Genomic DNA, 22,639 nt, shown 5'->3' with positions numbered 1-22,639 from the left:
AAATGAAGTTTTCCTAGTAAGATTATGCAGTCCCCCCTAATAGCACCTCTAGTTGCTCTGTTTACTGTAGATTTAAAATTGATAAAGCCAGCCAAAGGAGGAGGAGATATACCATGCATAATCTTATAAACTAAACAATTTTTTTTTTTGTACTTGTTGAGATTTTCCCAGCTAAGAAGATTGTACTTATTTAAAATGTGACAGTGATGAAAACGAATTGGTTTCTTATCTAGAATTTTAAGTGTTTGTTTGTATAATGATTCCAGTGGTTTTATGACTATAGAATGTGCATTAGACCAGCTTATCAGACAATAGGTGATGTGGGAAAGAATCATCGAGAGAAAGTATATCTTTGCTGCCTCACTTGATAAAGAGTTTCTAATATACCTGAAATTTGACAAACTGAATTTTACCTTAATGCTGACCCTTTTTATGCGGGTTTTGAAGCCAAGGTTGGAATCTAAAGGTACTCCTACATATTTGTATTCTAAAACAACTTGTAGTCTCTCTCTTGTGATGAGAATATCTTGCTCTACATCAGTGCTGTATCCTTTGGAGAAGAACATACAAACTGTTTTTGACACATTCAATTGCAGACAACATTGGTTAAGCCAGGATGTAACCTTTACAATAACATCTGTTAACTTGTTTGCAACCTCTCCTGCAGTTTTAATGTAAGTAAAAATAACTGTATCATCAGCATACATTAAGATGTTACATTGTTCGCACACAGAAGGCAAGTCATTAATGTACATGCTGTACAGGATTGGGCCCAGTATGGAACCCTGCGGGACACCAGTTGACAAACATAGTGGGTTAGATTTATAATGATCAATTCTGACAAATTGGGAGCGGGAGGAGAGATATGATTTGATAAGGTTTACAAACTCTGTAGATAAATTAAAATTGAGTAGTTTACAAAAGTATGTTATGATTAACAGTGTCGAATGCTTTCTTTAAATCAAGGAATACATCCCCCACAACCTCGCCTTTGTCCATTGATGCCCTAATATTTTCTATAAAGTAGCATATAGCAGTTTCTGTCAAGTGATTTGCCCTAATTCCAAATTGCATTGGATGAAATGGAAAGGAGCTATTGTTAAGATGATCAGTGATTTGTTTGACAATCAGTTTTTCAAATACCTTTGATACTATGGACAAGATACTAATGGGCCTGTAATTGGAGGTAAGAAGTGGGTCGCCACCTTTAAATATAGGAGCCACAACCGCAGGCTTCCAGGAATTAGGGAATCTCCTTTGACCCAATTAGATATTAATAATGTGCAGTTATTAATTAATTATTGAGGAGTTGATCTATTTCAGCATGAATGTGTCCATGCCATAGATATCCTTGGCACTTGAAGACGTGAGAGATACAATTACTTTTGCATCCTCTGTTTCTGTTACTGTTCTTAGTACTAGCGCTGTCTCACTAGTATTGACAATACATGCATTACTTTGTTGTACTGTGAAACTTTGGGCTTTAGTAGCCACTGACTCAAAATAATGATTGAGGGCCTGTGGTTAAAAAATTAATAAAATAAAACATATATATACTGATATTAAATGAGCATGAAGTGTAGCTATAGGTTTTTAAATTGTATCAGGTGTAATTTTGCGTTTGTCCTCCAGAGCACTCGTTAATCTACGAGCATTTTCAAGTACTACTTAAATTACGAAGCTTTTGGGAAATGGGCTACAAAACTAAGATGAATCGTAAAACGGATTCTACGATCTACTTAGGTTTACAATGCTTTTAGGAAATGAGGTCCTAGAGTAATCCTACAGAGCTTAAAGGATCTTAATAGACAAGGGCTGGGTTTCCCGATAACGTTGCAACTTAAGCTTTAACAATCATCTTAAATAATGTCGCTTGTTATTTTACGATGAAGTAATGCCTGTTTCCCAAACCAGCATGTATATCTCTCGATATAAAGTTGAACGCTTCGTTACGGGAGCTGTCTGGAAAATGTCCAGGAGTTTGTCTTCTCAAAATGAAAATAAGGTGGAAATACTGACAAACCTGGCCGTTGTTTGTAACCTTGTCGAGGCGGCAAAATGTATTACCTAACTATTACAGAATTTAATTAAAGAAATTAGGCATCATTATGCATCATGCAATTTGTTACTGCCTTGTAAAAAGACTATAGGTGAGCCGATCTGAACCAGCCATTGGAGGAAGGAAAAAGAGGAGGAGGAAGAGAGAGAGGGAATCTATAATTGCACACTCTTGCTCTAATCTCCTGTTAACAATATTTTAATTATTTACAATTGTGCTCAAACGTTTGCATACCCTGGCAGAAATTGTGAAATTTTTACATTGATTTTGAAAATATGACTGATCATGCAAAACAAATGTATTTTTGTCTTTTATTTAAGGATAGTGATCATATGAAGCCATTTATTATCACATAGTTGTTTGGCTCCTCTTCTTTTAATAATGATAACAGAAATCACCCAAATAACCCTTATCAAAAGTTTACATACCCTTGAATGTTTGGCCTTGTTACAGACACACAAGGTGACACACACAGGTTTAAATGGCAATCAAAGTTTAATTTCTCACACCTGTGGCTTTTTAAATTGCAATTAGTGTCTGTGTATAAATAGTCAGTGAGTTTGTTAGCTCTCACGTGGATGCACTGAGCAGGCTAGATACTGAGCCATGGGGAGCAGAAAAAACTGTCAAAAGACCTGCGTAACAAGGTAATGGAACTTTATAAAGATGGAAAAGGATATAAAAAGATATCCAAAGCCTTGAAAATGCCAGTCAGTACTGTTCAATCACTTATTAAGAAGTGGAAAATTCGGGGATCTCTTGATACCAAGCCAAGGTCAGGTAGACCAAGAAAGATTTCAGCCACAACTGCCAGAATAATTGTTCGGGATACAAAGAAAAACCCACAGGTAACCCAAGGAGAAATACAGGCTGCTCTAGAAAAAGACAGTTTGGTTGTTTCAAGGAGCACAATACGACAATACTTGAACAGAAATGAGCTGCATGGTCGAGTTGCCAGAAAGAAGCCTTTACTGCACCAATGCCACAAAAAAAACAAAAAAACAAAAACAGTTACAATATGCCCGACAACACCTTGAAATGCCTCACAGCTTCTGGCACACTGTGATTTGGAGTGATGAGACCAAAATAGAGCTTTATGGTCACAACCATAAGCACTATGTTTGGAGAGGGGTCAACAAGGCCTATAGTGAAAAGAATACCATCCCCACTGTGAAGCATGGTGGTGGCTCACTGATGTGTCTGGGGGGCGGGGTGAGCTCTAAAGGCACGGGGAATCTTGTGAAAATTGATGGCAAGATGAATGCCGCATGTTGTCAGAAAATACTGGCAGACAATTTGCATTCTTCTGCACGAAAGCTGCGCATGGGATGCTCTTAGATTTTCCAGCATGACAATGACCCTAAGCACAAGGCCAAGTTGACCCTCCAGTGGTTACAGCAGAAAAAGGTGAAGGTTCTGGAGTGGCCATCACAGTCTCCTGACCTTAATATCATCAAGCCACTCTGGGGAGATCTCAAACGTGCGATTCATGCAAGAAAACCAAAGACTTTCCATGACCTGGAGGCATTTTGCCAAGACGAATGGGCAGCTATACCACCTGCAAGAATTTGGGGCCTCATAGACAACTATTTCAAAAGACTGCACGCAGTATTAAGAACTAAGGGTATGCAGACTTTGAACAGGGGTCATTTCATTTTTTTCTTTGTTGTCACGTTTTGTTTTATGATTGTGCCATTCTGTTATAACCTACAGTTGAATAAGTATCCCATAAGAAATAAAAGAAATGTGTTTTGCCTGCTCACTCATGTTTTCTATAAAAATGGTACATATATTACCAATTCTCCAAGAGTATGCAAACTTTTGAGCACAACTGTATGAAAGGCATATTTATTTAATTTTTAAACTGTGTTGTCACATTACTCACATGTCTTCTTAAATAATCTGTTTAATCATGTTGTCTTTCTATTGCCATTACAATTATGCTTATCAAAGAAGGCTAATAAAACGTTATACTGTATTACATGTCTTGCAAATTTAGACCTATCACATTACATGTACAGATTGCAGAGACTGCATATTGACACTAAATAAAACACTTTTGCTTACAGTTTACAGTGGCTTTCCGATTATCAAAATATATGAATACAATTTATTAAATGTCCCATTGTCTTTGATAAACTGTGAAAGATGCCAGAAAGATATGTTTAAGTTGCACTTAATGGACTTAAGAGCGGTTCAAGAGCGTTCATTTTCGAACGTTTTTACGAACTATTTATATAAATGTTTTTGGGAAACGCGCCTTAGAGATTAAGTACTAAAGTGCTCATAACGTCCTACTTAGTGCTTCGGGAAATGCCAATTTGTGAAAACTAAAAATTACAAATGCACATAAATGCACACATGCTGAACTAAGCATTGATTGTGTAAAAGAAATACACTACTGCAAAACAAAATATAATTATGTAGTTAATTAGGATGAATATATCTTTAAACATTGCCAGAGAGGTAAATTACAAATGTTTATAAAGTTATGCACAAATATAATGTTAATACGAGGAGCAGCACTGGTCCACCCAATCAAATCTGCCAGAATATACTAATAGTTTGCAAATAAACATAAACTGCATTTAGTCGCACGCAAAATAGCTCACATGATAATCATCATATTCCTGTTAGAAAATGTAGTAATAAAAATGTTTTACTTAAAATAAGAAAATTGATATGGTTTTGGTGAATTGAAATGGGTCGTGTCGCGCTTCTCACCGAATCGGTTTGTTCCGCTCAGCAGATAATTGATCATGTTTTGTATTTATCGAAGTAGCAAACATCAAACACACAAAAGTGGCTTTGGATAATGAAATTTGTGTTTAATTACATTTAGTAAATACAAATATGTGTATGTGACTTGGCACAATGGAGTTCTTGTTCATTGTATATATGGCAACGACTGACCCTGAATCCACGATGCGAGCACCGCCTCCACTGCACAAAATGCATGTGCAATGAGGGGGTGAGAGCTTTATATCTCTTGACATTTCTCTTAATTTATGTACGATGTTTTGCACTATTTTCTTTGCATGCCATTTCTTTCTAAACTGCCACTGCTTCTAAACACTTAAAACTGAAATTGAGAGCGCTCCCAGCCAAGTGCACTGATCATGAGAAACAAAGGCAGCGTGCTTTTCTGAGAACTATGGGTTGCGAAAGATCTTTCCTTTTTCACGTGCGTTTCCCAAACCTGCATTTAACTCGAACGCGCAACACACTTTTAAGTGCTTCTTAAGAGTTGCTGTCCATTGTGAAGTGCTGAAATCTGACTGTATAGTGTCGCTCATTCATAGATGTGTGCATAACTGTATAAATACTTGTAATTTAGCTCGCTGAGAAATGTTCAAAGTTATTATCTTAAATAATCAAACTAATTAACTGCATTATTAAATACATAGTTTTGTAATTATTTTTGTTCTAGAGGCTACGATCTACTATTTTTAAACAATCACTGCTTTGTTCATCAAATGTGAGTTTGCATGTTTCATTTATCATCTGTGGGTCGACCATTGGGGTGCAATCTTCTAGGGTCTGTGAAGACTATATAAAAAGTATAAAGAGGTTTACGTGTTGGCAGGCCTATTTCAAGTGCACAATAGGGCGTTGGAAGCACTAACATAGGGTAAACGTACAAACATTAACTGATTACGCTGAGATCTGTGCTTTAATAATAATAATAATACGTTTTATTTATATAGCGCCTTTCCACAAGCTCAAGGACACTTTACACTCCATATACATTTAACAGGACATTAATATACATTTCAACAGAAGTTACAATCTTAATTACAAAGGGGGAAATAAAACATCAATTAGTAATAGATAGATAATGCACTGAGAAAAGATGTGTTTTAAGCTGAGATTTAAAGATAGAAATACAGGAGATGTCACGGAAGCTCTGAGGTGGAGAGTTCCACAGTTCATGGTGAGCGATGGATATACCGCGGCCACCGGATGATTCCGAGTTCACGACAGAGTTCATATGTCTCGGAGTCTAAACGCAGATGGCAGTTTAAGACTCTAAGTCATGATGCCAGTAGTTGGATTTCCATGACATGAATGCCAAGGATGAGAGTGAGGAAGATAAAAAAAAAATGCTTTAATAAATGATAACCAAGACATGTTCATATATGAGATATAGAGCAAAAACAGTCATGAGATGCCAGCTACAGCAGCCACAATCAATGATATCGCGTTAGACAGAGCCCTGCCTAGTTTACACCTAACAGTTGATTGAGAGGAAGGCAACCCAACCGGTCAAAGAACAGGTGATAAAGAGAGTGGAAACACACTCAATACCCATGCCGAGAGAGGTGAATGACCGACAAAGAGAGGGCTCGCGACATACCTGTGAAATGGAGCGTGAGCTGTCCCATCTCCAACGGCAGGTAAATGCTGTTTTTCTCTGGTGAGCAGAAAGAAAGGCATAGAATCAAATTCCAAATGTGTTATAGATCCAGAAGCCAACAGGATTTAACTTTATGCACAGACTAATAAATGAAAAGAAAAACAAATGGAAACAAACACACAAAAACATACAGTCCGAATGTGAAACAGCAGTGGAAGCGGAAGTGCAATGTTTGTTAAGAATTATGGAATTATGCTTTGTGCCCAAACTGATCATCAATGCATAACGATGTGCACATGACAGCGCCCTTCGGTGTCAGAGAGGAAGATGAGAGTTTGTAAAGAGAAGGAATATGGGAAGACGCGCCAAGATAGACAATTTCCCCATAGATACAGTATAACATCTACATCATTCCTTGTGAATTTAAAACTATATCATGCAGCCACTTTGTACCAACTCATGCACAAAGTTAAGCCTATTGTTTATTGATTTAGACTAATTAATTTTTCATTCATTCATTTATTATTTTTATTGTAATATATTATTTTATTTTATTTTCTCGTTTCTGCTCATTTCTTTTCAAATTGAAAAACAAACTTATCAAAACGTACACGGCTGTTCTCTCTACCTGAAGCTTTTTCTTCAGCAGTCAACACCCGATTGCATTGCGCCACCTACTGGTGAGAACGAATAGTATCAGGTTGAGATTATGCATCGGTACTCTTCTGCTTTTCCTGCAGTTCCCGGATGTGGAAGGTTGAATTTCCAACCGAATCTGAACCCGGACAACTGCCCACTGGGTACTCGCCATCCGCAGGCCCCCACCGTCCGTTCAAAGAGCTCCAGCAAAGCCTCCGGATTGTCTTGGGGGCCCATCTTCACCAGTGGAACATGGGGCGGGGTGATCACGGGGTCACGGCGGCAGCACCCTCCTGCTGCAGCAAGCTCTGGAGCACCTGCCGTTCCTCCACTTGGGCTTGGAGGAGCGCTATAAACCACTGCTCCTGTTCAGTGCGCAGCTCGAGGAGGGCTTGATGTTGTGTCTGGTGGATGCTGGCGAGGGTCTTGAAAATGTCCTGCAGAGGTGAGGCAACAATGGTGGCGTTCTTCCTCCCTTAATTCCCGGGTTTCGGCACCAGTGTAACAAAGTTCGTGATGGGGTGCAAGAAGGAAGCGGGAGATGGCAAATTCAACTCAAACAGTATTTATTTTATAACACAAAATTTCCTTTTCAGCACTTCATTCAATAATCAAGCTTTTCAGCGCACACATATCAACACAGTCTCTGGGTGCGTGTGGTAGCTCTCTCTCTCTCTCACTGGTGTATGGTTCACTCTTAAATCTGTCTCCAACTCTCACTGCAGTGACAAAGAGCTGTTAGAGACAATCATTGCCAGGTGATGATCCTTACCGTTCTCATCTCCTGATCTCGCTCTCCATTCACAAGCTACTCAAATGTTTTTAGCATTCATCCACGTGTGAATGAATGATGTGTGAGCTACACTGATACGTGGAGGTTAACCAATCATAACAGAGATAATTTACATTCAGTCTTAAAGGTAGATTAGCAACAGTCAGTTTAATACTTTGGGTCAGTGGGAGTGTGAAAATTAATCTTTAGTGTGCTCCATCAATGTTCTGAAAAGCAGACAAGGAAGAGAGAGGAAAATTATAGGACGTACATTCTCCAAGTTTCTGGCCTCTGTTAAGATCTCTCCTCACTTTTCGTTTGGTTCTCTTTCCTCTGCCCTTTCTGGCACCAGCACCGGTCTCCGCCAAGACACCCCGCCAAAGCTCTTCAGCTGTCACTGACAGGAACAAACTGATGTCAATAAACATCCACCTACAATCACAGCACTGACACAGTCTATTAGCACTAAAACACACATTTATTGCCTTATATAAAAACAACGTAGTTAGCTAAATACTAAAACTAACCCAAACATTACCCATTTAAAAAAAAACTTTTTGCATTTTTACAGTTTTTAAGAAACAGTATTTGCTTTATGAATCCATTTTCAAATTAAGGACATTCTATAATTTTCCTAAAGGGAGGTTTTGTCAGATTTAGCTTACTTTTGGAGACAAATTTTCACCAAAATTATAGCCATCAACATACAAATATGGCAATTAGTCAGTGTTCAAAAATGAAGAATAAACTACTTAGTAATTTGTTAGCCTGTGTGTTCAGATAAGGATTGGCACATTCAAAGCCCCTGTGTTAATTTCAGCTGTTTGTTTTACCATGCAAGCATGGACTTTCATCCATATTCTGTGTGTGTGTTTGTGTTTAAAGGGGCTGGTTAATGTGGGACATTGGGAGTTGTTTGATGTTGTTCTAATTTAATTAGGACTTAATTAGATGAGACCGAGGCTGCCAGGCCTAATGAAGCATCTGATTCCAACAAAAGCAGTAAAAGAAATATCAAAAATCTACTTCACAGCCAAACATCGCCAAATACACACTGACTCACACGAAAACAAAGTATTCAACACACTCGAAGCTGTACATAAACTCACAGCATCTGCAAAAGAGATGCTGAAGGCTCATCCTTATGCAAGTTTTAAATGTTAAAAACAGACAAATTTTCAGTGCTTAATTGTAAAATTTTCTATGCTAGCACTATTATATAAATTGCATATTAAATAAACCGAAGGTCCTTGTGAAAGCAGATTAAAAAATAATAATAATTTAAGTTGGGGAGGAACAACAAAGGTTGCATATTTAAGAGATGAAGGCTGTTAAACAGATGCTTCTTCTTAAATCGCTCAAAGTCATTTATAGGCAGATTTCATGTTCAAGCAGAGATGTTTGATGACTATACAAAACCTTGTCAATACATCAGTTCTACAATATTTTTCTATATTAACAAGTAGGGCTGGGAAATTGTGATTAAAAGTTGACTGTTTTGTTAAAATTAACGCAATTAACGCAGTTTCCACTTCCTGAAACTTCACTAAATGTTTTTCACCTACAAAAAAAATTAGACTGCATTGAAGGTTCCCAAGAGCACAGTGACCTCCATAATTCTTAAATGGAAGCAGTTTGGAACAACCAGGACTCTTCCAAGGGCTGGCCGCATGGCCAAACTGAGCAATCGTGGGAGAATGGCCTTGGTAAGAGAGGTGACCAAGAACCTGATGGTCACTCTGGTTGAGCTCCAGAGATCATGTGTGGAGATGGGAAAAACTTGTAGAAGGACAACCACCACTGCAACACTCCACTGATCTGGGCTTTATGGCAGAGTGGCCAGACCGTGGGACAGTGGGAAGCCTCTTCTCAGTGCAAGACACACACAAAAAGCACACACAAAAAACACAAGATTCTCTGGTCTGTTGAAACGAAGACTTAACTGTTTGGCCTCAATTCTAAGCGTCATGTCTGGAGGAAACCAGGCACCACTCATCACCTGTGCAATACCATCCCAACGGTGAAGCATGGTGGTGGTAGCATCATGCTGTGGGGTTGTTTTTCAGCAGCAGGGACTGGGGTACTTGTCAGGGTTGAAGGAAAGCTTAACGCAGCAAAATACAATGAAAACCTGGCCCAGAGTGCTCAGGACCTCAGACTGGGCCAAATGATCACCTTCCAACAAGACAATGACGCTAAGCACCCAGTCAATAGTACGCAAGAGTGGCTTAGGGACAACTCTGTGAATGTCCTTGAGTGGCCCAGCCAGAGCCCGGACTTGAACCCAATCGAACATCTCTGAAGAGACCTGAAAATGGCTGTCCACGACAGTCCCCATCCAACCTGACAGAGCTTGAGAGGATCTACAGAGAAGAATGGCAGAAAATCCCCAAATCCAGGTGTGCAAAGCTTGTCGCATCATACCCAAAAAAGACTTGAGGCTGTAATCACTGCCAAAGGTGCTTCAACAAAGTACTGAATTAAGGTTCTGAATACTTTTCAATGTGATATTTCAGTTTTTCTTTTTAATAAATTTACAAAGTTATCAAAAATCTGTTTTTTGCTTAGTCATTATGGAGTATGGAGTAAAAAAAAAATTATAATTTAAAGCATTTTAGCATAAGGCTGCAACATAACAAAATGTGAAAAATGAAGGGGTCTGAATTTCTGAATGCATAACAAAATGTGAAAAATTAAGGGGTCTGAATTTCTGAATGCATTGTAATGCATTGGCAATGTACACTAAAGTTTATCTTACAACTGAAGCTTGATATAAACAGAATCTGCCCATTTTATCCTATTATTAAAAAAAGTTTTTCGACTGGAAAACTGCTGAAAATTGTCCAAATTTTAATTACAGCATGTCCACTGATTTTATGGCATGTAAATATATACTCAAAGAATCAAAGATTTATACCTGTAAAAATGTGTCTTATTAACTAAACAAATAAAAGTACATGTAGCCTTTAAGTAAATGTTGACTAACCAATTATTTGCAAGCAATTTAAAGTAATTAGATTTTTATATTTAAACGTTTGCTCTAATGTACCATGATTAATCGTAATTAATCACAAAAAAACTGTGCAATTAATTAGTTAATTTTTTATTTATTTATTTTTAAATCTATTTACAGCCCTATTAACAAAGCCAACATTAAAACTAAGCATGTATCAACCCAAACCTTGTAGTATAAAAAAAAAGCTATCCAGGGTTCACACACTTTTTGATCAGTATATTTTTATGACCATGAAGCATTCTGACATATTTATGAATCTGTTGATAAAATTCATTGAAAAGAACTGCCTCAAAATAATGATTTGCATCACAATGTTTCCATCCAAGTTGCAAATGTAATGTATGCGAAAAACCATAATATTGCAAAAACAATGTGCAAATAAAGCAGCGTTGCCATCCCATGTGATCAGAAGAACAAAATCATCACTTCCAGAGAAATTGTAGCCACTGTGACTCTTTCATTATTAAAATAATTGCGATTTAGAGCATGCCGGAAAAAAAAAACTAGTTTCTAGTGTTGTCTGGGTAGCGACAGCATGTCACACAGTTCTGGGAGCACTATGTGTGTGCGTTCCTCCTTCCTTACAGTATGTCTTTGCCATGCGAATCTATAATATATTTTTTCAAAAGTGTCAATAAACCTGCTCTTTGGCACAGTTCAAGCTTGTATTTGACCTTTATTCTCTGCAAACTCCTTGCAGGCTTTGGATTTTCAGAACACTGTTATTTCAGGATGACCAAAGCAACATTTCAGATGCGACGACTGATCCTCTGGATTGTCCAGTTATGAATGAATTACTCAAGTCACATGACATTTTAGTTTTTTTGACATCTTGTATTCCTAATAAATTCAATAGGAGTTTATTTGGTAAAAGTGTTTCCATCATAGTTTATGCACATTTCTTCTTATCTTGTAAAAAATTATTCACCTCAAGTGAGCAAATAAGTTTATGCACATTTTGAAATTTTATTCACATCTTGGTGTTTCCATCAAGTAGTTTTTTATGCAATATTCCAAATGCACATAAAAACACAGCTGATGAGCAATATCAAGCTGATAAAATGTTTGACAGCAAAGCACGACTAGAAAAACATTTAAAGACTTTAGTAATTTCCCTAACTTTTAGATTTCAATTTCCATGTTTTTCCAGGCAAAAACAATTTTAAAATTCCCTTACATTTCCAGGTTACCCATGACCATGGAAACCTTACCTATCAGATTAGATAAACATTTCAAAATAAACTTGGTGACACTAAAGGTCAGAACTTTTTTTAGACATCTTTCTTAAAATATCTACAGTCCTCAAACTATTTGTAGTTTGAGCTATACCAAATCAAAGAACTGTTTTAAAATTTCAAGAGGTCAAGTTAGAATGGTGAAGTTGAAGGTAACTACAGCCATGAGAGAGTTTGCTGCATTCATTTTTTATTGCTGTGTGCTATGAGGATTGCTAACTTGTCAATTGTCATTCAGCAGACACTAAAATCAGAAGCAATTTACTGTACACTAACGGCAGGGACAGTCCCCTTTGGAGCGACCTAGGGTTAAGCACCTTGTTCAAGGGCACAATAGTGAAAAGAGATCTCAACTCTACCTGTCATGTCATGTGACCTCCAACCACTAAAGCCTAAAGCATACTTCATTTGACTGTGTGCGCATACACAGGTGGTTGGCGCATGCACCTTTTGTGTTGTTGCCACTGTTATTGTTTCCACATTCGACTCCCATAATTTAGCGGTGATTACATCTTTTTCTTGCACTTCGAGAAAGCAACGGCTTAATTGCGAGTGTTTCCACCTTGTGGACTGACTAATTAGTGCAAATAATTCCAGGCGCATGCGCATACTGCCCATTCAGAGTAAGCGCGGTTAGAAAAATCGGGCTGCACACGTAGAAGCTTCCATGTCTGGTCTGTTCCAGGGCTGCACTAACGGAGGCATATTGGGTTGGACTGCGTCTGGCAAAATGGGAGAAATGAGCAGCACCCCCAGTGCTCTCAGTGTTCCAACATCTGTTGACAAGGGAGTCAGAAGATAGGGCATTTTTAAAAGCAAGATTAAAACACCATGCTAAATCCCCAAGAAAACCAGTCCCACAGATATAACAATTTAGTCCAAATCAGGATCCGGGATTACAAAGAGAGAAAATAGGCTAAAAAAAAAAAAGTGAGAACATGTGAAACCAATCCCTGGCTGTTTTTCTGGACAGCTTTTTCAATAAATCACTACATGTAGGCTAGTAGGTTAGTACATGAGGTGTATGGTTTTCTAAATGTAAGCTGTGGTATGTGAGTAGCATTTACTGATAAAAGAATCTTCTATCCAAAGCATCAAAACAATTATCACAGTGTCAATCCCTCTGGAGTAACCTGGGGTGAAGTGTCTTGCTCAAAGACACAATGGTGATAGTTCATGACACTGTCTTTGCAGGAATAAAACCAGCATCCTTCTGGTTGCCTATACTGAGCTTTAACCACTATAGTGCATTATTGCTATGCAACACCACCCCAAATGTAATACAATAGGATTAACGTGATCAGAGAGCTGGTAAATGTTTTATTTTTTATTTTTTTATTATTATTTATTTATTTATTTATTTGTTCCCCAACCATTTAATAATGTTTTGTTAAATGTTGAGTCTAAATGCTGCTGGATTAAACTTTTTGTAAAGGCTTCTCTTATAATAAGGATTAAGGACAGGCAAGTTTCTGGAACGCTGATGTTGAATAATACCAAGCAACTGTTTTAGTTTAAAGAAACCCCCTATTTAAAATGACAAGATATACTGTAGTGTATATACAAGCTATTTCAAATCAACAAGTAAACTTTTAACTACACAGCCTTCAATTTTCAGAAGTCATGACTCATGACTAAGGCAGGGACGTCTAGGTTGGTGTTTATAGTGTATATTTTGTGGTGTATTTTTCGAGTTCAAACATTTAATACCACATTTCTCGAGCTGTCAGACAGGGACAGTTGGCATGTTCAGACTAGCTTGTTCATCAAATCTGCAATAACCGACACGTTCCTTACACTGAGCTTTCACCGAATGCATCAATAACTGTCAGTACTATAAACGGAGGAGAAAAGTATGAAACAGATAAGAGTTTAGGGGCACAATTCACCTTCAGATGATAACTGGAGGACACAACACAGCCAACTATGACCACAGACATGTTGTTCCCATGCTGTAGGGTCTTTGATTACGCATGCTGTTCACACATGTGCCTGTTCAAAAGTCAGAAAGAAAATGTTGCATTTCCACTTGAAGATTTTGATGGTTTTGATTTATGATAGCGCATGACGGTTGCTAATTACAGATACAATTTGTAAGGCCATTTCAAGAGCTATGAGAAATTTATCAGGGAAGTTTTGAATAATTTAGTGTTTCTGGTTGTGAGGCTCAGCTGTGTCCCTGCTGGTTTAAAAAAAAGAAAAAAAAAAAAAAAAAAAAAAAAAACATTTCTGAACATGTTAAATGATCAAAAGCCATTTTCACAGTGAATAAATTGAATTTATAATTACTGGGACACATGTGGCTTTGTTTAAATTTAATAGCAGAGACTTGGATAACCAATACTGTTTAGTATAGTATAGTATAGTATAGTATAGTATAGTACACAGTATAGTGTAGTGTAATATAGTATTGTGTAGTAAAGTAGACTAATAAAGTAATTTGCAAAAAAAAAAAAAAAAAAAAAAAGATTACAATTAGATTGGTCAACTGAATTGTTCTAGTCAGGACTGCTGCTAAAATTTACAGAAACTATGACAAAATTTTATAGTTGGGCCTCCGCCTCTCCTCAGGGCCCAATGAGCCCCTCTCATAGTTTTTGTTGTTGTTGTTGTTGTTGTTGTTATTTTCTTTAAGAGTGCACTCAGTATTTATTTATGATTTATGCTTGCCAAGATGATGGTAAGTGTACCTTTAAACCTACTTTTATAGCAGTTTTAGAATGATTAGGCCCGTGCAATTACCCCATATAAGGACAAAAATATAACAAGAGCCCTGAGATGTAGGATCTGGAACTCTCCCCAGGGCACAGATTGAAATCTGTGCAGTCTTATGTGACATTATACACCCATCTATGCTCCGCTTGTGATAGTATGTGTGCATTAGACTGGAGCAATGACACCTATGAGCTCAGTAGAGCCCAGACTCATATCCTTTAATCAGCTCCATTATCAGGTATAGAGAGAGGATGTGTTCACACAGTCAGTTTGAGATTGACAGCCAAAATATCAACAGGTTTGATTCTCAAATTCCCATCTCTGTTTTGTGCTAGCTGTGAATAACACCTGCAACCATAGTGGCACATCAAAGATATTTACTTCAACTAGAGCTGCGTTCCAATTCACAGGGTCCCTATGCATTGTTCACCACTTCCTCCTCCCTGAGCACCGGATACCTTTTGAAGTTCACCTCATTTGTCAAAATTTGTTCATTTGGAATACCATGCAAAGTCATCAAATGCATGTAAATGCATATAAATAATACTATGTCTACAATAAAAAACCTTACATCCATATACTGTATATAGGTACTGTACATTTATATGATACATCCATGCAATACTTATAAAAAATATATTGTTAAATATTTAAATTAAACCACTTTTGTTTATTTTATTTTAGCATTTATTTTAGCCAGTCTACGTCAGTGCTCTGATGGTTCACAATGACTGGTTGGTAATATTCCCTCTCAACTTCTTGTAATGTGATGTATCGATGTACACTTATTCCCTATACCATTTAGAGTGCCCTTCCAACTGAACATGTATGCACCTTCAAAGCGGAATTTCACTTAAGATGGCTGAATAACGCGTGAAGTCCTCTTCGCAGGACCCTATCAGTCGATTAAAATGCACCTTAGTTGTTCAATAGGGTTCTGTTCACACAGCACAGGTTACCCGAACGTGAAAATATAGGGGAGCCAATTCAGTTATAGAATGTGGTTGTCATTCTCGTTTATAACTGAACTGTGTGTGAAAGTAACTGTTTTTATCACCCTGAAACAGGACTGACAGCAGTATTCTGCTACTGTGTGAACATAGCCAGAAAAAGAGAAACAGAAGTGCGAGGGACGAGAAGGAGTGCAAATGGTGGGGGAACCACTGAGCAAAGTCAGCAGGAGAGGGGGCAGGAAAGTCATGAATGACAGTCGAGAGGGAGAGGAGGAGAGAACCGAAACATTACTTGAAGGGTTGCTTCAGTGGAAGTGACAGAGTGAAGCAGGCTTTCAGAGAAAGGCAGCTGATGGGAAAGAGCAGTAGAAAGGAAAGGACGAGAGGTTGCAGAGCTGTCAGGCTGATAAATGCTGTCTAAAATCTTTGGGTTGTTTTCCGGCATGCATCCAAACACAAGCTTTTCCAATTTCCTGTGTGACAGCCCAAGCTGTCATCAGTGCGACAGGAAACAGATTAAAGAGCCTCTGGAAAGGATCTGTCAGCATGGAAGTTTATTAATCATTATCTGAAGGATTGGAATAATGCTGATAGATTATGCACAAGGGAGGAGAGGTGATTGGTTGAGGGTGGGGACGAGTGGCCAATAACAAACCAGTCCTGAAGGTTTGATTGTTTTCCTCTCTACAATCCAACAGAGTACTACCAAAAAACCATACTCAAAAAGATTATTATATAAATTTGTATTAAATTCATTTCGATATTTGGCAGCACAGTGCTTCAGGTTTATGTCAAATCAGGGTACTAGAATGCCTAATTTATGGCCCATCAGACCCATTTATGTTTTGGTTTGAGTTCTGGTCCTAACTCTTACAACATATTCTGAAGTAAAAACAAGGTTGGAGGTCAAGTCAGCAGAGGAGTCTTAGGGTGCTTTCACACTGGCAGTTTAGTTCGAAACGGTTCACATGAAAAATTGGTAATGTGAAATCTGTCATGCAGACCGGGGAGCGCACCGCGCTACTGAACCCGAGACTACCTGTAGGAGGTGGTCAGAGTTCGGTTGCAATGGAACTGTAGTGCGATTCGTGTGAATGTGAAAGCAACTCGGACTTGGGTGCGCACTCGTTCAGGAAGTAAAGTAACCTGCGCATGCGTATTAGCCAATGACGACATCTATCTATCTACCAATACACCTTATAAATACTATATATAAATACTGTTATAGGTTATAAATATAGGGTATAATAGGAGATGACAGTGGCGATAACTTCACCTTGGACACGAGCGTGAGTAAGCGTGCAGTGTAAACAAAGATGCAAATTAATCCCTTGCAATCAGCTGTCTCCTCAAAAAACGTTTGTGAGCAGCAGCAAGCCGCCTTCCCCTGGACATCTGATGAGTTACGCCATGAAGCGCACATATACGCAGTTGTCGTTCACTCTGCTGTGCATAATGGCATCAAAATAACAAAAAACAAAAAGTATGATGAGTCGCGTTGTGTTCTCCATGCGTGTTTGTGATGACGTTAAATAAACGCGAATGGACCGGGGTTCGATAGAATCAAGTGAGTGTGAAACCAGACCAACACTGCAGGGGGCACCGGGAACAATCGCACTCAGAATCGGACAGCAGAGAACCTGCCCAGTGTGAAAGCCCCTTAATTGAAGCAACCGAGAAATGAAGAGTGCCAAAATGTTATGACACTTATGAAGTCTTGTGGGTAAAACTTGTGGGCATAAAGTATGTGAATGGCACTTCTCGGCTGTGTAAAATGCTGGGAAACTAGCTGGCCTCACGGCTAAACCAGCTTTACACAACCTTGGCCAGACTGGGAGACCAGCTTAAACCAGTTAAGGCCAGCCAAATAGCTTAGGCTGGTTTTAGCTTTTTTTATTTGCAGCAGGAATATATAATGTAGAATGGAAGGGTCAACTCTATATACTTAGTTGATGAAACTTTGCCTGAAATGGGTACCTGACTTTGTATAGCCTATATAGCCTACACTATAGCTGAAGCTATCAACTTTGTTTAACAAATGTTGATGAAATACTCATTATATTGACAATAGACTTAATTTAACCTTTGTTTTGTTGATAATTTCAGCCTCAGATGTGCTAACTATTTTTGTTTTACTTACTTTTTACTATAATTTTTAAGAAATTTGATCTTAAAGTTAGAAAACCTCCCAATGATGTCATTGTAAAATTAGCATATATGAGTCAGATTAATTTCTTTAGGACTTTTTGTGATTGGTCTTTCTTTCTTTCTTATATCTATTAAACCACATATGGCTCAATTTTACACAGCAAAGATGGTATCACACATGGTGTGTTGATTCGCATACACAGCCAACAGAAAACAAGATAAATGTATTTTCATATACGATGGAGCATCGTTACCAAACATGTATTCTGCATTCCTCCGGGCAGTGGCCCTTGTGGTGATGCCTGTCTTCAGGCGGTTTGGTCTACAATCACACACTCCCCAGTGCCACAGGGCATAATTGGCAGCCTCTTGGTTATATAATCTTATAATCATCGGAGACAGAGGTCAAATGTATATTCTTTCACCTGTGAGTCCATGCAATCTCTGAAATTGTACTGTACCTGTGAGCAGTAATCAAACACTGGGGAGACAAACAGCAGAGCACAGATAGCAAGGATCGGGAGGAATAGGTTTGTGATTTGACAAGAGATCTAGCTATTTAACTGAAAATGAGACATGAGGCAACACACACTTTGACAATCACACAGTTCCTTAACATCCATAAAGTATGCTTTATATCTTCAGTCTAATCACACTGATAAAACACATTACATTACATTTAGACTGTGGCATTGAATTAAAATGAGTAGTGTTAAGCTCAATAGAGATTTACAGGAATTTGTCTTTTACTGCCCAATGCATTTGGCTGGCTACATTTATGATAATTTGTGGCTTTTTTTCCTGTCAATTTTGTAAGAAATACAACTGTGAATATCCAGGTTGGCCTTCAGAGCAGAGGAGATATTTCTATGTGAAAGTATTGTGGTGTTTAAGAATGTTTTCAGTGTGTATTGATGGGCCTTTTGCAGAGCTGCTCTCATCAGCATCAATTATACAAGACTGGCTTGCCAAAAGAACATCCTTAAAAGAGCCAGGACTAGTGATGTCCAGTTCATGAACAAATGGTTCTTTTGAACAGATTCTTTTTAGTGAATGAGTTGAACCAGATCATCAAATCGGACTGAATCTTTTGAAACAGTTTGCGTCTCGACAGTAGTGGTTTTAGCTTGTATTGCGCCCTGGGCGAAACCCGCTTCAACACGCCCCCAAAGTTGGGGGGTCTGTGTTGGTGCCTCATGCCACCCCCCTGCAAGATGCTGCCCTGGGCAACTGCCCATGTCGCCCATGCCTAAATCCGCCACTGCGTCTCGAGTCAACACTGATCCACAAGTTACTCTATCTTAACCTGTCTCTCGGATGTGCCTGACACTCCGAATTGAAATAACCGGGAGTAATATGATCCTAGAACTGGTGATAACTGCTTTTGCTAACTCTTCTTTGCAATGAACCGCTCCAACTAGTTCACAAATCGGACTGAACGCTCGGGTTGCAACAGTACAATGAGTCCAGAGGTGGAAAGTAACGAATTACAACTACTCTCATTACAGTACTTGAGTTCATTTTTCACATTTTTCAACTTTTTTAAGCATAAATATATAATAGTACTTTTACTTGATGTTAGGAATTTTTAGGATTGGTCCCTAAGTATCAAGTCAGGTCTGCAGTCGCTGTCTCAATCCGGATCCTCATGAGGGGAGAAATGACACAGACACTTACGTATGCATCAGAGATTTCTCTCATACTTTATTGTTCAGCATAGCATTATATACCTTTGTAGGAACAGGAAAACCAGTACACTAACTATATTGTCCAATGAGATCAGTCATTATCTTATTTGAAAAAGACATACATACAGATTCTGCATTAATTATGTAAATGATACCAAATGTTCTAGAATACAAGAGCGATGTTCAACTTTTGACCTCAGATACTCAGAGAAGATCAGGAAACACCTTCTACATGATTTCCATTACTGACACACACACACACACACACACACACTATGAAAAGAGGAACTGAGTACTAGCTGTAAAACATCATGGATACTTTCGTAACCTCTGTTCCATGATGGAGGGAATGAGATGTTGTGTCGATGTAGTGACACTAGGGGTCACTCTTGGGAGCCCCAAACACCTCTTATCTTTTTTTAAAAGGCCAATGAGAATTGGTGAGTGGAATTTGCATGCCACTCCCCCGGACATATGGGTATAAAAGGAGCTGGTATGCAACCACTCATTCAGGTTTTGTGCTGAGGAGCCGAGATAAGATCCCGGCCATTTCAGCAGGTAGTTTAGCACTGTGGAAAGAGGGACTCAGTGTCTCGTTCCCTCCATCAGGGAACGGAGGTTACGAAAGTAACCATGACGTTCCCTATCTGTCACTCACTCGACGCTGTGTCGATGTAGTGACACTAGGAGACCCTATACAAAATGCCACAACTAACCGAACTGTGTTACGTGAAGTGGCGGTGTGTGATGGGCAGACTGCTGTGTGCCTCGTAGCCAGTGCACAAGGCCGTCACGTAACCTCCCCCAATGTTCTATATGAGCGTCGAACAGTCCTTCAGGAACAAGTTGACTGCCCAATGAATAGGTGGACAGGCTTAGCCCAGCCGAGGCCTCTTTTCCTTCTCTTTTCTCCCCAAAAAGAGTGGAATTTTATTAACTGACTGGGAGACCTAAATGTCTACGTCGGGGGGAAGACACCACGGAGACCACACCCCACCCAAAAAAGGGGGGGTGGGGGGTGGGGGGTATTTTGAGTGGAAATACGTCACATGGTCTTTACCAAGCCTTGTCGGAAGTATGTCATGTGGAGAGGTCCCATTGTAGGTCCTACCCAAAGGGGGAGGATTTTCTACAAAGCATGGCGACCGGGTGCAGAGGGGCCCCTGCCCAAGGAAGATGCAGTTTACCCACAGTGAAACGATTTTGTGGAAAATATCACATGGGGTTGCCTTCGGGGAACTAGCGCATGCGGAGCACCTATCTCAGTACAGGGCCTCATTAGCGCACTTACTGAGCTGGCAGCGAGATTCTCCACAAACTCGACTGCCACAGGGCTAAGGAGGAAAGTCATCCAGGGATCACAGTCTATGAACACTACTGGGAGTCAAGAGAGCACTTCTTCTCCTCAAGGGAGGGGAAAGGCACTATGCGCAAGCAGTACACCTGGCCAGTTGTCCCAGAACTTACCTGCTCGTGCCTGCCACTACTCGGGACGAGACCGGCTCAACCCGGAGATTGTAGAACCCTTAAAGGTTTTGGGTGCTGCCCAGCCCGCTGCTCTGCAGATGTCTGCCAAAGAGGCGCCACTGGCCAGGGCCCAGGAGGCTGCAACACTCCTGGTAGAGTGGGCTCGTAACCCCGCAGGGGGTGGCACGTCCTGAGCCTGATATGCCATCGTGATGGCGTCAATGACCCAGTGGGCAATCCTTTGTTTGGAGACAGCGCTTCCTTTCCGCTGTCCACCAAAGCAGACAAAGAGCTGCTTGGCGCTTCTAAAGATCTGCGTGCGATCCAAATAGATGCGTAAAGCTCGCACCGGACACAGCAATGCCAAGGCTGGGTCTGCCTCCTCCTGGGGCAGCGCTTGCAGGTTCACCACCTGATCCCTAAAAGGGGTCGTGGGAACCTTTGGCACATAGCCCGGTTGGGGTCTCAGGATCACGTGAGGGTAAACCGGACTGAACTCCATGCATGAATCGCTGACAGAGAACGCTTGCAGGTCCCCTACCCTCTTGATGGAAGTGAGCGCAGTCAGGAGGGTAGTCTTCAAAGAGAGTGCCTTAAGTTCGGCTGACTCCAAGGGCTCAAAGGGAACTCCCCGTAGACCCTGAAGGACTACAGAGAGGTCCCACGGGGGGACGAGGTGCGGTCTAGAGGGGTTCAACCTCCTAGCGCCTCTCAGGAACCTGATGATCAAGTCGTGCTTCCCCAAGTTCTTACCATGTACCGCATCGTGATGAGCCGAAACAGCAGCTACATACACCTTCAAGGTGGAGGGGGACAGCCGCCCCTCCAACCTCTACTGCAGGAAGGAAAGCACCGATCCGACTGCGCATCTCTGGGGGTCTTCATGTCGGGAAGAACACCACTTAGCGAACAGATGCCACTTCAAGGCATACAGGCGCCTCATAGAGGGAGCCCTAGCCTGAGTGATCGTGTTTACCACTGTGGGCGGTAGGCCACTTAAGTCCTCCTCATCCCGTCCAAGGGCCAGATGTGGAGATTCCAGAGGTCTGATCACAGGCGCCAGATGGTGCCCCGTCCCTGAGAAAGAAGGTCCTTCCTCAGGGGAATTCGCCGGGGGGGGTCTTTTCACGAGGAGCGTGAGATCCGAGAACCATGTCTGGGTGTGCCAGTAGGGTGCTACTAGGACGACATGCTCCCCGTCCTCCCTGACCTTGCACAGGGTCTGTGCAAGCAGGCTCACTGGGGGAAACGCATACTTGCATAGTCCAGGGGGCCAGCTGTGTGCCAACGCATCTATACAGAGAGGTGCCTCGGTCAGGGTGTACCAAAGTGGACAATGGGAGGATTCCCGGGAAGCAAACAGGTCTACCTGTGCTCAACCAAATCGAGTCCAAATCAGCTGGATCACCTGAGGGTGGAGTCTCCACTCTCCCCTGAGGGTAACCTGACATGACAGCACATCCGCTGCGGTGTTGAGGTCACCCAGGATGTGAGTGGCTCGTAGCGACTTGAGGCGCTGCTGACTCCAGAGGAGGAGATGGTGGGCGAGTTGTGACATGCAATAGGAGCGTAGACTGCCTTGGCGGTTGA

At 40.3% G+C, this 22,639-nt stretch overlaps 1 pseudogene; it reads right to left on the bottom strand.

Annotated features, from left to right (window-relative positions):
* LOC127454967 (28S ribosomal protein S5, mitochondrial-like) overlaps positions 1 to 8,362 on the bottom strand; it is a 50,923-nt pseudogene extending 42,561 nt beyond the window's left edge.
* Between the last annotated feature and the right edge of the window lie 14,277 nt (positions 8,363 to 22,639).

The sequence above is a fragment of the Myxocyprinus asiaticus genome, chromosome 17 (genome assembly GCF_019703515.2).
Source record: "Myxocyprinus asiaticus isolate MX2 ecotype Aquarium Trade chromosome 17, UBuf_Myxa_2, whole genome shotgun sequence".
NCBI classification, from domain to species: domain Eukaryota; kingdom Metazoa; phylum Chordata; class Actinopteri; order Cypriniformes; family Catostomidae; genus Myxocyprinus; species Myxocyprinus asiaticus.
Note: the sequence above shows the minus strand (reverse complement) of the source record. Positions and strands in the feature narration are given on the sequence as shown.